Source organism: Monodon monoceros, unplaced genomic scaffold (genome assembly GCF_005190385.1).
Source record: "Monodon monoceros isolate NGI ecotype Baffin Bay Population unplaced genomic scaffold, NGI_Narwhal_1 Super_Scaffold_22, whole genome shotgun sequence".
Lineage (NCBI taxonomy): Eukaryota > Metazoa > Chordata > Mammalia > Artiodactyla > Monodontidae > Monodon > Monodon monoceros.
Genome location: NW_021703779.1, coordinates 113060732 through 113073945, shown reverse-complemented (window position 1 = coordinate 113073945; position 13214 = coordinate 113060732). Strand labels below are relative to the sequence as shown.

Genomic DNA, 13214 nt, shown 5'->3' with positions numbered 1-13214 from the left:
CAGAGGGTGGTATGTTCTTAGTGTCCGTTCAGGTGCTTCTGGGGCTGCCAGGTTCTTTTCTGCTATGCTGCCTAGTGGGGAGGATGTCTCCCACGGGGGACAGGGACACGACAGCAGAACAACTTCACCATCATGTCTCACGGCACAGGGTCGCATCCCAGATACGTGTCAGTCTTGCCCTGACAAGGGGAACGGAATTATCATGATGAGTTCAGAATAACTGACACTCACACAGGTGCTGCGTTCCTTGAACACTTGCTACAGGTCCTCGTGTTGGGACTCAAGCCTCAGTGTCTGCTGGATGACCGTCTCCTGCCAGCCATGGTGCCGGCACCGCCACTGCCTCTGATTAGGCCCCAGCTCTCTGTGCTGCTCAGTGGCAGCTGAAGCTTCTGTCCCCACCATCCTCACTGCTCTTCAGTGAGGTTCCTGGAGGGGCAGCTTGCTTTCTTGGGGCTTACTGTTAGCTTTAAGAACTTGGGATGAATTACGGCAGAGCTGCACCTGAGGATTACTTGGTGGCTCCACCCACCTTCACACCAAAAGTGAATCTTTTTATGAATGATTAGGACACAATCAAGGACAGAGCCCAGGTACACTTCAGCCCTCCTCCTGTTACCGACCAGGGTTCTTGGCCTTCCCCAATCAATAGAAATTGACTAGAGGCCAGACATGAAATTCAGGCAAGGCTTCAGTGGGGCCCCTGCTACAGCAGGGGGGAGCGAGAACAAGTAGCGGGTTCCCTCACTCACTCCTGGAGGGCAGGCGAGCTGGTTCCTTATATGGGGAGGGTAGGGGTGTGTCCAGGGGTTTGGCTTAGGTGGTGTCGAGTGCCGGGGGCGTGTGCAGTACCCTGTTTTTGCTTCAGCTCTTCAGAAGTGGCAGCTGGTTTTTTTTGGCTTTTTTGTAGCTTTTTGTCCGTAATCTGCCCCCACTGCGCATGCGTGCAGTGATTTTTAGTCCCATGTAGTTTCGTTGTATTTTGTTGCTCCTGGAGACATCTGTCCAGGTGCAAGCTCTGCAGCCCTGCAGCAAAGGGGCCCAGGTCCCAGCCTACCTCATTTCTAGTCCTAGAGAAGATTCCTTAAGACTTGCCTCCCAGAGGTCAAAGGAAGCTTTCTCAGTGGGGGAAGAAGGAGCCATTAAAAAAATTCATTAGCATCAAAATTCTTACCATGTCTCCCAGCAGGTCTAGCAAATTCTCTAATGCATAGGCTTTGTGGTGCATGCCTTTATAATCCTAATGTTCCTCTGTTACCTACACACATTGGGCCCCTAGCCCAGACCTTCCTGGGCACACAGGTATTGGAGAGAAGATTGGAAGCCAAAGTGGACTCAGCCTGGAGAAACCGGAAATTTATGACAGCATCCTGAATATGTTCAATATGTTAGTACAGAAGGGTAAAGTTTTCTGGAATTAGAATTCTTACAATTAAAAATGACACCTGGGGCTTCCCTGGTGGCGCAGTGGTTGGGAGTCCGCCTGCCGATGCAGGGGACACGGGTTCATGCCCCGGTCCGGGAAGATCCCACATGCCGCGGAGCGGCTGGGCCCGTGAGCCATGGCTGCTGGGCCTGTGCGTCCAGAGCCTGTGCTCCTCAACGGGAGAGGCCACAACAGTGAGAGGCCTGCGTACCGCAAAAAAAAAAAAAAAAAAAAGACACCTGTATCTTAACCTTGAGGCAATTTTGACATATTATAAGGGTCAGAGTAGTAGCCAGGAACTGGAAGGTTTCCCTAGGCAGTCAAGGGTGTTTTATTACCTCATCTAATTTAAAGAATGATGTATTACCCCTACTCTAGTGACTATTTTGCGTTATGGGAGATTCACTTTTTATTGGTCACAGCTTTAGGAAATATCACAAAGGGGGAGTGAGCACGTATGCGTCCCAAAATCCAGAGAGGAGAATGCTAAAAATCAGAGCCAAGGGACACTTAAAGCTTCACATGCTTTCCCCCTGAGTTTGATGCCAATAACGGAAAAACAGCGTTGTGTGCCTTGAGTGGAGATTCTAATGAGACGGTACAGCAGTGACCCCGAGGCTGTTCTCCCTGGGATTTTTGTGAATTAAGAAACTAAGACTACCAGAGGGGAAAACTTTCCCAGTGGATAGCTCTTCTAGCTTGAAAACTATTAGTCCAACTAAAAACTGAAATTTTAAAAACAAAGGAGGTAGGGGCAGGGTGACATCAGGCACACATGCTCCACTAGAGATAGAGTGTGTATAACAGGGCCTAGAGAGCATCCTTCTAATACACGTTTGCCTGAAGACAGAGAGCTATCTGATGGGAAATTGTATGAGTGAGGACGTGAGAAGCACGTCTTCGATTGTTTTGGATACATTTTCCCTTTTCTAAAATCATGGTCTAAAAATCTTGCAATATTGTGATTTCATTTGTCAAGTGGGAAACCCCAAAGTGGAGGTGACGGATTTCAGGAAGTCCTCACAAACCTTCCAATTCTGTTTCTAAAACTCTGCTGCTTCTGCCACAAATCCTAAGACAGGAGACTCACACAAGTTAATTTTATTCTGAAGAGAAACACAGTGGAAGACAGAGGTCTGAGTTGTCTCATCTCCAGTGGAGTTGGAGCTGATAAGATTTTACTTAAAAATTTGCTACTTCGGGGCTTCCCTGGTGGCTCAGTGGTTGAGAGTCCGCCTGCCGATGCAGGGGACATGGGTCTGGGAAGATCCCACATGCCACGGAGTACCTGGGCCCGTGAGCCATGGCCGCTGAGCCTGCGCGTCCGGAGCCTGTGCTCCGCAACGGGAAAGGCCGCAACAGTGAGAGGCCCGCGTACCGCAAAAAAAAAAAAAAAAAAAGATTCGCTACTTCTATCCTGCTTTATTTACTGGAAAACTGGTATAAATCCTGAAATAGAGGGAAAATAAAAAGGAAATGGTCTGTTCTTTCCCACTGGATATTTTCCCTGCTACAGCCCTTCTCTCTCAATTACACACACACACACACACACACACACACACACACACACACAACCATTTCGCTGGCCTTTCTATGGAGGTGAAGGGTACCTGTCTGGAGTTTCTGTCTCGTCCGTACTGCTGTGTCCATCAGAGTTTAGAGTGGGGCACAGAAACCACCGAAGGCAATTCACGTAGAAAGGGATTTAAGGCAAGATATTCTGTTAACAAACTCTTTGCAAGAAAACAATTTGGAAGTTTAAAACAAAACAAACAAATAGAAAACCCCAACTAAACATGCAATTACTATATGGCCAAGCAATTACACTCTTGGGCTAAGTGAAAACTATAGTCACACAAAAACCTGTACGTGAATGTTCATAACAGCTTTATCTGTAGCAGCCCCAGACTAGAAGCAGCCCAAATACCCTTCAATGGGTGAATGGCTGCACAAACCTGGGGCATCCACACCATGGATTGCTACTCAACAATAAAAAGGGATGGGCTGCTGATTCACACAACTGGGATGGACCCCCAGGAAACCTAGGCTCAGTGAAAAAAGCCAGTTCCCAAAGACTGCAAGCTGTATGAGTTCATTTATAATACTTTTTGAAGTGACAAAACTTGAGAAGTAAAGGGCAGATTAGTGGTTTCCAGGGATGAGAGATGGGGCTGTAAAAGGGCAGCAGGAGGCATCCTTGTGTTGCCAGATATTCTGTATTTTGATCTTGGTGGTAGATAAACGAACCTGTACATGTGATAAAATGGCATAAAGCTAAACACACGTATGCACAAATGAGTACAGGTAAAACTGGGGAAATCTGCATAATAGAAGCAAATTGTATCAATGTCAATATCCTGCTTGTGATGTTGCACTGTAGTTTTTGAGCATGTGACCATGGGGGAAATTGGGCAAAGGGTGCATGGCATGTCACTGCATTATTTCTTACAAATACATTTTAATCTACAATGATTCCAATAAAAACCTTGGTTTAGAAAAAAAAACTTTGTAAGGAGTGGAGGAACAGAGGCTAGAGGGCTATCACTGGGCTGCTGATGTCAAGGGCACACCCCCAGAGCTCCAAGCCAGAATTTAGGAAGCTGCTGCCGCCACCACCCTGACCGGCTCCGCTACTCATGCAACTTGTGACAGACCTAAACTTGGAACCTAGCTGCCGAAAACTTTTCTACTATGTGACCAGCAGGAGAAAGATGGTGCCTGTTTCCCTTCCACCTGTCATAGTCTGACTGGTGGAACTCAATTTCCAAAACCCTGGATGCAACATAACCTGGGAAATGTGGGCTTTAGCACTTCAGTTTTTCCAAATAGAATATGGAATGGAGTTGGAAGAGCCAATCATGGTTTTTACCCTAACCAGCTACTAGCTATGTGACCTCGGCAACGCTTTTTACAAATTGCAATCACCATTCTTAGATGACATGTTATATAAGGTTCTGGACACAATTCCAACGTGTTTTGGGGAGGGTTTCCCATACCACCAAGGAACATCAGCTGGGTGTGTCCTAACAACGCAACTCATTTTTTTTTTTTGGCCAGGGATTGACCCCACGCCCCCTGCAGTGGAAGCGTGGTGTCTTAACCACTGGACCGCCAGGGAAGTCCCAGCGTAACTCAATTCTGACACTTGTTACCAGGAGGTAGCCGCCTCTAAGCCAAGGAGAGAGGCTACAGAAGGAACCAACCCTGCTAACACCTGATCTTGTTCTTCCAGCCTCCAGAACTGTGAGGAAACAAAATTCTGTTGTTTAAGCTCTCAATCTGTAGCAGCCTCAGCAAACCAATATACTGCTCTACCACTGTTCTCGGGCCCTCTTCAGATTCTGGGACAGCAAGACCATAGAAATGAGTGTCGCTCCCACAAGACTCCTAGGCGAGCAAAGCTTTTTATTGGAAGGAGAGCTGGTGCACGAGGGAGAAGGTATGAAAGAATGCCAGCTCCCCGAGGACTTTCAGGGAAGGGGTTTTAAAGGCCATGTGAGGGAGGGGATGCAGGAGCCTGTGCTCAGGTCTCCAATTCGCTGGCGTCAAGGTGAAGTTTAGAGCATCATCAACCATCTGGTTTCAGTAGGTCTGGGGTCCACATGCTTGTAGTCAGCAGTTTTCGTCTGCTTCCTGCAAAAACAACTTAGGAATGTGTGTCACGCCTTTATCTATATCTTTCAGGGAACCGGCAGTTCAGTGGTTCTGCTAGGTGGCTGTTTTACAGTCCTGCTTTTGTTCTTTGGAAACTATGTACATTCACCAGTGGAACAGAGATAATCTTCTACTCCTGTGGGTCTCTGGTTATTGTCTCAGAAGGCCAAGCCTTTAGGTGCTTTGTTTTACTGGGCCTGTCAAGCCCACTAACTCAAGGCCATTCCCCAGTCCTTTTCCAAAACGGCTGTACTCCTGTCTTCCTGTCTCATCACCTTTCTTCAGAGAATTTTTTTAGAGAAATTTCCTTCTTTTTAAACCTCCCACTGTATTTCTGAACTATCATTTCCCTCAATATTTTGTAATTATTTTATTTGCAGGCCCTAAAATATAATTGATTTTCTTTCCATGGGTCTTCCACTGTCATGCTTCTTACCAGGACAGGCCAGCAGTGTGATCGGAGGTCTCGGCTGCCAGATAAACTTGGCACGTCCTCCCTAAGGATCCACTTTTTCAGCAATTTGGGGGAATGTTAAATAATTTATCTGCAAATTAATTCAAAGCATATTTATAGTAAAACAAACATAAGTTTTTAATAGAATCTAGTAGATTTCAAAGACATTTCTTGCTTATAGCGAGTTGCCCTAGTGAGAGGGTTTCCTCTCCTCTGCCTCTGTTCACCAGTGATGCAGCCCTCTGCTGGGGCTAGTAACAGACCTTCCTTTAGTCATTCTCTGAATGGAACGGACAGGGGAGAGGCAAGTGAATCCAGAGACAAGTCTATCCATAAAGTTAAGGCATATTGCTGACATGCTTAGGGGACAGAGAGATTTTTAATGAAATCCTGAGCTCTTCTGTTTTGGGATTTGAAGGGTGTAAGGGTCTTTACCCCCACCCCCACCCCCATTTTTTGTACGGGCCCTGCCAGCATGCGGGATCCTAGTTCCCCGACCAGGGATCGAACCCGCGCCCCCGCCTGCAGTGGAACCTTAGAGTCTTGACCACTGGACCGCCAGGGAAATCCCAAGTCTGTAAGGGTCTTGCAGGTTAGGTTGGGCACCTCCTAGTCACTCAGTTTGTGATTTCAAGCGCTGGTCTGTGCTGATCCGTTGGGGAGAGGAATATGTACAGTGCAGAGAAGCAGAGCAGTGGGCACAAGGAAGTTCCTCTCTCCTCCCTGGTTCCGGCCAATGCTTAGGTACACACACCTGCTACCCTACCAGCGTCTGAGTCAGCTCCTCTCCTCTCCCTGCCCTATGTGCAACTGCCACACGGAAGCCAAATTCGACAGACGTCAAGCTAGGACGCCACCTTGCATCTGAATTACTTTTAGAAATTCGGCATGTCCAGGTTTACTGACCTGTGCAGTCTTTTCAACATTTCCTTCTGCTGCACATGGTTGGCGTCAGAAACTTTCGTCTTGCTCTGCCAGTCCTCTGACTACAGCATTTTGAATCGAGTTACTTGGAATCTCGTGCCTGGTTCCAAGCCTCAGAAAAACGCGAGAAGATCCAGAAAGCAGGTTAGGCGTGAGGCCGGTCATTGCCCCTATCCGTGACCCCATTCAGGGCCCTTGTAACGCTAGTGCCCTTCAGGAAACAGAGAACCAGACTCCTCAAAGGGCATTGCAGCAGGTTTCCAGGAATTACTTATCAAAGCCGATGACCCAGGGCCGTGACCCCTAGATTCGGACGGGATTCAGGGCTTTCTCCTAAGGGAAAGGTCTGCCCCTACTTCTTCCCAGCATCCTCGGATAGTGTGACGATTCCTGGGAGATTCAGGAGGGTGGAGGGGAGGACGTGCAGCGTGAGATGGTGAAGTCAGGCCGCCGACGGCCCGCCCCGTCCACTGCCAGCCCTTGCAAGCAGCATCCCAGCCTCTGAGGATCTGGATAAGCCCGCGCAGGCGCGCCCGACGCCCCGCCTGAAGCGCGCGCTGCCGGAAGTGGGCGGGGCCTGTCGGCGTGGGGGCGGGGCCTGCCGCCGGCGCGGCGGTGCGTTGTGTGGTTATGCAGCTGACGCTGCGCCCGCCAGGCCGCAGTCCGGCCGCCCCGCCCCCGGCCCGCCCCGCCGGCCTCCCAGGCGGCCCTGTCAGAGTGCGGCGGCGGGCGGCGCGGGGCTGGTCCTTGGAGCCGGCGAGGAGGCTCCTGCGGCACACCCCCGTCGGTCGGCGCCTCGCTTCAGCGCGCGCGGACATGGCCCAGGCAGCGGCGTGCTGCCCCAGCGCCCGCGGCTCCGGGGACGGCGAGACTGGCAAGCCCAGGAAGGTGGCGCTCATCACGGGCATCACGGGCCAGGTGAGCAGGGGCGGGGGACGTGGGCACGTGTGCGCTCGGGGCGCCGGGGGGGGCGGCCGCGGGGGCGCCGGGAGCTCGGGCCGCGAGGAGGCCGGTGCCAGCGCGCGGAGTTCCCTTGCTGCCCGGTCCCTTCACCCGGATCCCAGGTCGCGGAGGAAGTAAGACGGAGCGGTGCTGTGCAGTCGCAGACCAGAAAATGTTTTCTTGTTTTGTGTTTTCTTACACGTTAAAAGCCCACCTCGCAGGAACTTCCGAGACCAAGGCCGCACGTGGGGCAGGCTGGTCTGGGCTCGGGCCAGGTCCCCTCCCTGCCCCAGACCCTCAGGAGTGTCCGGAGCCCGGCCCGCGAGCGGCGGGCGGCGGCGGGCTGGGCATCTCGGGTCCCCCCGGGCGGTGGCGGTGCCGACACCCAGGAAGTGATGGGGTGAATAAAGGTGATAATCCTAATGCGCACGCAGGCTGTGCTTATTACACGCAGTCACTTGGCTGATAGGACCTCATTTAGTTTTCCCAGCTGCTCTTTGAGGCGGTGCTCTTACGATCTCCACTTCACAGATTGGGAAACCGAGGCCCGCGGTCAAAGCGCTAGGAAGTGTCCAGTTGGGATTCACACTGCTCTCAGACTCTGGCAGGAGAAAAGAGGTAGAAACTGTCTAGATGTACAGCCAAAGGGCATTAGACAGTTGTAACTGCTGGGTACCTGATTACTTCTTAGTTACTCATGCATCGTGCTGTGTTTAAGGTAATTACAGTAAACCCCGTTTTGAAAACTGGTGGGAGGGGTGTGGGGGAGGGACAGGGATCTGAGGCTAAGAGAACCCTCAAAGTCAGTCAAGGGCCTGCATACTTTCAATATTATGGAGAAATTAGTTAAGCTGTTCGTGTAACTCTGTTGGTATGGCTTATGCCTACGGAAGTGCCAGCAGCGTGAATCCATGCAGGTTAGAAGGGAAGCCTTATTTAGAGCCGGGAGTGCAGTGGTTGGGTTGGTGCTGAGTGGCCTCCTCCAGGCTGTCTTCCTGAGCTACTCCCTGGCCAGACAGTTTTGGCTCCCCACTTCATTTCCACCTTAAAACCCCTGCTTGAGGGTCAGGCTCCTTCTAACCTCTGCACCAGTATCTCCCACTTCCCTCCAACTCCACCCTGTGCATTGTCCCCTCATTTGTTGGGTGTTGTGCTGGCTTCTGCAGCCCCTGGCACAGTGCTGAACTCTGGTTGCCACGTAAATCCCTGCTGGTGGAGTTTACTGCTCTGCTTCGCATTTATCTCCCAGGACAGTGACTCCCGCCGTGGGTCTCGGAGTGCTGTGAGGTTAATGCAAAGGGTCTGGAGAGCCATACCTGCTGTCCAGTTTCTTAGTCGTGTTGGGTGAGAGCTTGTTGAGCTACTCACTCTGCTGAACATTTTATATATTCCTATGTAAGAGGCAGGTACAGTTTTTGTCCCCATTTTACACCTGGCTTAGTAAGTAAGGTTAAGTATGTTCCCTGAAGGCGCACACCTCATGAGTGTCAGGGCTGAGATCTGAACCCAAGAGTTGCTCTAGCCATTTTGTTATACTGCCTCTGTGGTAAGCCACCCACATTAAGTTACAGCCCTGTGTGTGTGTGTGTGTGTGTGTGTGTGAGTGAGAGAGAGACAGAGAGAGACAGAGACAGAGACGGGGGAGTAGGGGAGAGAGAGGGACTGTTTTACTCTAAGAAGAGGTCTCAGATTCAAGGTGAGGTTGAAACCGCTGCTCTGGCCCTTAGGGCTGTCGTGGCCTTTGTGCTAAGATGGGCTCTTGCATGGGTTGTCCCACGTTCGCCCTTGAGAGTGCATGCAGGTGGCCAGGGTGCCTGTCTGCTGTGCATCTCTAGTGCTCACTGCCAGCAGTCACTCCAGCTTTCTTCCTCCTGTCTCTTCCTGACAGTAGTTGTGAATCATTCTTGGAGTTTTTTTTACCTTATTAAATCACCTCGAAGAAAACCAGGCTGTGCTCTGCATTGCCGCTTCAAGGCCCTCTGCCAGCCATCCCCAGGGCTCACCTGATGGTCTAATTATGCTTGCTCTTTGCTACACCCGGGGAAATGTTATTGCTGGTCCCTGAATTTTGCTGCCTTGTACCTCCGTGGGGTCATTATTTTGCACCTGAATGCCCTCACAAGTCTTACTCCTTTTAACTCAGCTAAAAGCCTCAGCCAAATGCAATCATTCCAGGCTTTGTATTTTCAATTCTTTGTATTTACAGATGTGCAATCCACGTTGGCTACATAGATAGTTTACATAGCTTAGTTCTTTGGTTTCTTAACTCCTTTAGGGTAGAAACCTTCTTTTGAGCTTACTACCTCCCATGTGGCTTCACCTAGTGGGCTTCCAAAATGTTGACTTACTCTTCCCATGAACAGAACTTGTCTCTACTGTGTGCCTGCAGGGTGCAAGGCTTGCTTTGTGGCTGCTGGGAGCCAGAGCCTATGTAAGCTGTACTCTCTGCCCTCCAGGATCTCACAGTTTTTGAGGGACTTAATGCACATGTCAAAGTCCGTATTTTACAAATATGTTAGGGGCCGCATGCCTGGTTCATCCAACCTCACCGAATGCTGGCAGTAGCAGGGGCTGTGTTTGGGGAGAACAGCGTGTACAGGAGTGCAGAGAGGGGAGAGTTTGGGGGGCCATGAGGACCAAACATAGTAATAATGGGAGGAAAGAGAATTTATTACATTTTGTACCCCTTGCTTATTTCCAAAAAGATTCTGAGGTGACTTCAATAAAAAAAAAACACAGCGTTGGACCATCCTAAGAAGAATGAAAAAAATAGGAGTCTGCAGTGAAGGCTGTAGAAAGATGGAGGTAGTGTCCCCAGCACTGAGGACAGCTGCCAGGTGGGCATGAAATTCAGCTTTGAGCTTCCTGACCGTCGAGGCAGAGTGGGTGGGCACGTGGAACTTTGTTAGTACTGAACTCTCAGGGGGACACAGAACAACATGATGCACAATGAGCTCGATAGAGTCATCTCCTCAGGACGCTCTTGTTACCCAGACGGACTGTGGGAGCACATTTTTCGGTAGGTGGAGACTTTAGAGAACTGAATGGTCAGCGTTTGTGGATTTTTCCCTTTCTGATATCTGTTATGTCAAGCTAGTCTCTGCCAGGAGCATAGGCAAGTTGGAACTGTAGATTACCTTGTCAGGTGTCCTTGGTACGAAATTAATATTGGTGTTTTAAGTATGGAAGAACTGACACGTTGAGGTCCTCCACACCTGCAAGTAGCCTAGGTTTTCCTTAGGAAGCGCTTTAGATGTGGTCAGACATCTAAGCAAACACCAAGTCCAGAGTTCTGCGCCATGACACATGGAAGGCAAAGTGTTTATCTTTAAATGGTTGGAAAGTTAGTCCTGGTCAAGAGGAGTTAACTTGTCTGCTGTTGGCAGACAACACATTTTTACCAAGTCTTGAGTAGAGGAAAGAGATGGACCCTTTGAGCTGTCAGGCAGATTATTTAAGCTGTAATATTTTGTTTCAGAATTTTATTTTTATGGCCTTATTTTTTATTTTCACTAATTTAATTATTTTCTTTTGAGCATGTTCTAGCTGCCATCAGACAACCATAGCCTTTAAAGAGAGCATGTTTAAAACAGATACCCAGATTCCCTAGACTTAGGTGGCTCTCACAGGCTTTATCTTCTTCATTTAAGATGCTGGAAAATGGTAATTGAGAATTGGCAGGAAGTACCATTCTTTCCACAGTTTTCCTTATCCCTTTTAAATAATGCTTCAATGGGATCATAATAGATGACGGGGATATTACATCTTCTGGTTTTACTTTCTAATCCATATTTGGTGTCCCGCAAATTTCTGCATTCCAGTATTGGCATCAGAATCATCACTTGTGTAGATAGAGATTTCGTGAAATGTGATGAAGTCTATTAAAATAAGCCTATTTGATTGGTAATGGCTACATGGAATCGCGGAGCCAAAGCTGTGTCCAGTTCAAGGGAGAGGCCCATGATAGATTAGTGATGTCTGCCTGGGAGAGGGATGGGAGTGATGGCACAGTGCTATGTCTTTACAGGATTGTGAATCCTTGGGTTTAGGAAAAAAGTGTCTTAATCACTTATCCCCTATATCTAGCATAACTGGTAAAGGTTAGGTACTCAAAATATTTCATAATTAAGTCTTTACTTACTGATGTTTATTATCTTGCAGAAAACTTGCCTGGAAGTTGTAGAAGTCTGTAGAAATGAGAACAGCATGCAGTTGTTGTTGGTTGGGTAGAAGCAAGGCATTTCAGGGTACTGTGGGGGAATTGGACAGTGTATACCCAACATAGTTGCAATTTAGGAGATAAAATGATTTGTTGTAACTTCAGATTTAAAGGATTTAGAAAATACCCATTTCAGGGAAAAAAAGTAACATATCCAGTTTTGTATGATAGATTTCCTACCGTTTTTGTACTCATGTTAACCATTGAATTAAAAAAATATTCCATTGTCATGTGCGTTGAGATCTTCGTACTGGAGTTAAATAACCATCATTGTGTGGAGGAGGAGGGGAGGCTGAGAAGGTGTGATTCCCCAGGTCACACAGCCGGTTAGCATGGGGGCTAGGACTGATCAACACTGTCCTTCACTGACAGCAAAGGGGCTGCTTTGAGCCAGAAAAATTGGGGTAAAGGAGTCTATGGTAGTGAAATGTGGAGGATGGTGTTCTGTAAAGTTGAATAATAATAAATTACACCTGAAAAGCCATCAAATCTATTTCAGTATTTAAGGAAAAGGTGACTTTATGTTAAGTTTTATAACATTTAACATCTTATTTTGACAAAATTTTTGCAGTTTGAAAAGATTGAGAGGCAATTAAATAGGAGTCTTTAGTATTTAACTTACAAAGGAAAATTAATAAAATACAGGGACTAGAGAAGGTGGTTCACGTTCGGCCATTCCTTAGAGAACTCGGACACTCCCTTCATTGGAGGCGTATGCTGTCCCGAGCTAGAGTTGCCTCCGGAGCCTGCAGACTTCTTGAGCACGGCCTGTCTCCCCGTTACGCGCGAAAGCCCAGTGCTTCTGTCTCCATGTGGGGCTTCGGGACTCCAGGGCTGAAATCGAGGGGAGTTTTATTAGTTAACACCTGATCGCTGAGATGAACTAGAAGAACTGCTAATTGTCCTTGTGATCTTGAACGGCTTTCTTTGAGGTGTGGAGTTCTCAACTTGCCTGTCCTTTGAAGCAGCCTTTCCTCAACGTTTGTTAGAGGTTTTCACTAAACTGGGATTATTTGGCTATGATTCCGTATAAAGAATCAGGCTTAAGGAGTGAGGCAAAATGTTTGCCTTTAACCAGGATTCTGGACAGTTGGTAGATAATTATTTGGGGGGAGGGCACAGAAAAAATTTACTGACATTGATAGAATGATTGCTGTGTGCCAGGCAGTGTGCCCAGCATTTTATATAAATTATCTCATTTAACTGTGGGTGGTAGGTATTTTTACTGTCCTCCCTATACCGAGCAAGGAAACTGAGATTTGGAGAACTTCAGACTTGCCTGAGAACCTCTTGCACCAGTCTTTTCTCAGGACCTTCTCTCCTGTGTCAAGTCAGACTAGCTCTGTTGGCCAGATTGTTGACAAACTGTACAAGTTCACTGCTCTTGAGAAGCAGGTTGTTTTTAAAGGCTGCTTTTTGATTAGTGCTTTACCATGCTGTTTAGGTGATATTAACATTACTAGCCTGTGTGTCTAGGAGAAGTCTGGGGTGAGGGGGGGAAGGGGGTGAAGGGCTGCTCTCTGAAGCCTGCTGAAGACCCCTGGTGGCTTCTTCCCAGTTCTCTGAGGGTTTTACGGTAAGAAATGGAGATGGGG

General features: G+C 48.4%; 1 long non-coding RNA gene across 1 annotated transcript in view; it reads left to right on the top strand.

Annotated features, from left to right (window-relative positions):
- The first annotated feature begins 7195 nt into the window (after positions 1-7195).
- Positions 7196-13214, top strand: part of LOC114906485 — a 17199-nt gene continuing 11180 nt past the window's right edge. Inside the window, exon 1 of the long non-coding RNA XR_003796439.1 lies at positions 7196-7376. This is a non-coding gene — a long non-coding RNA (uncharacterized LOC114906485). The remainder of the gene's footprint in view (positions 7377-13214) is intronic.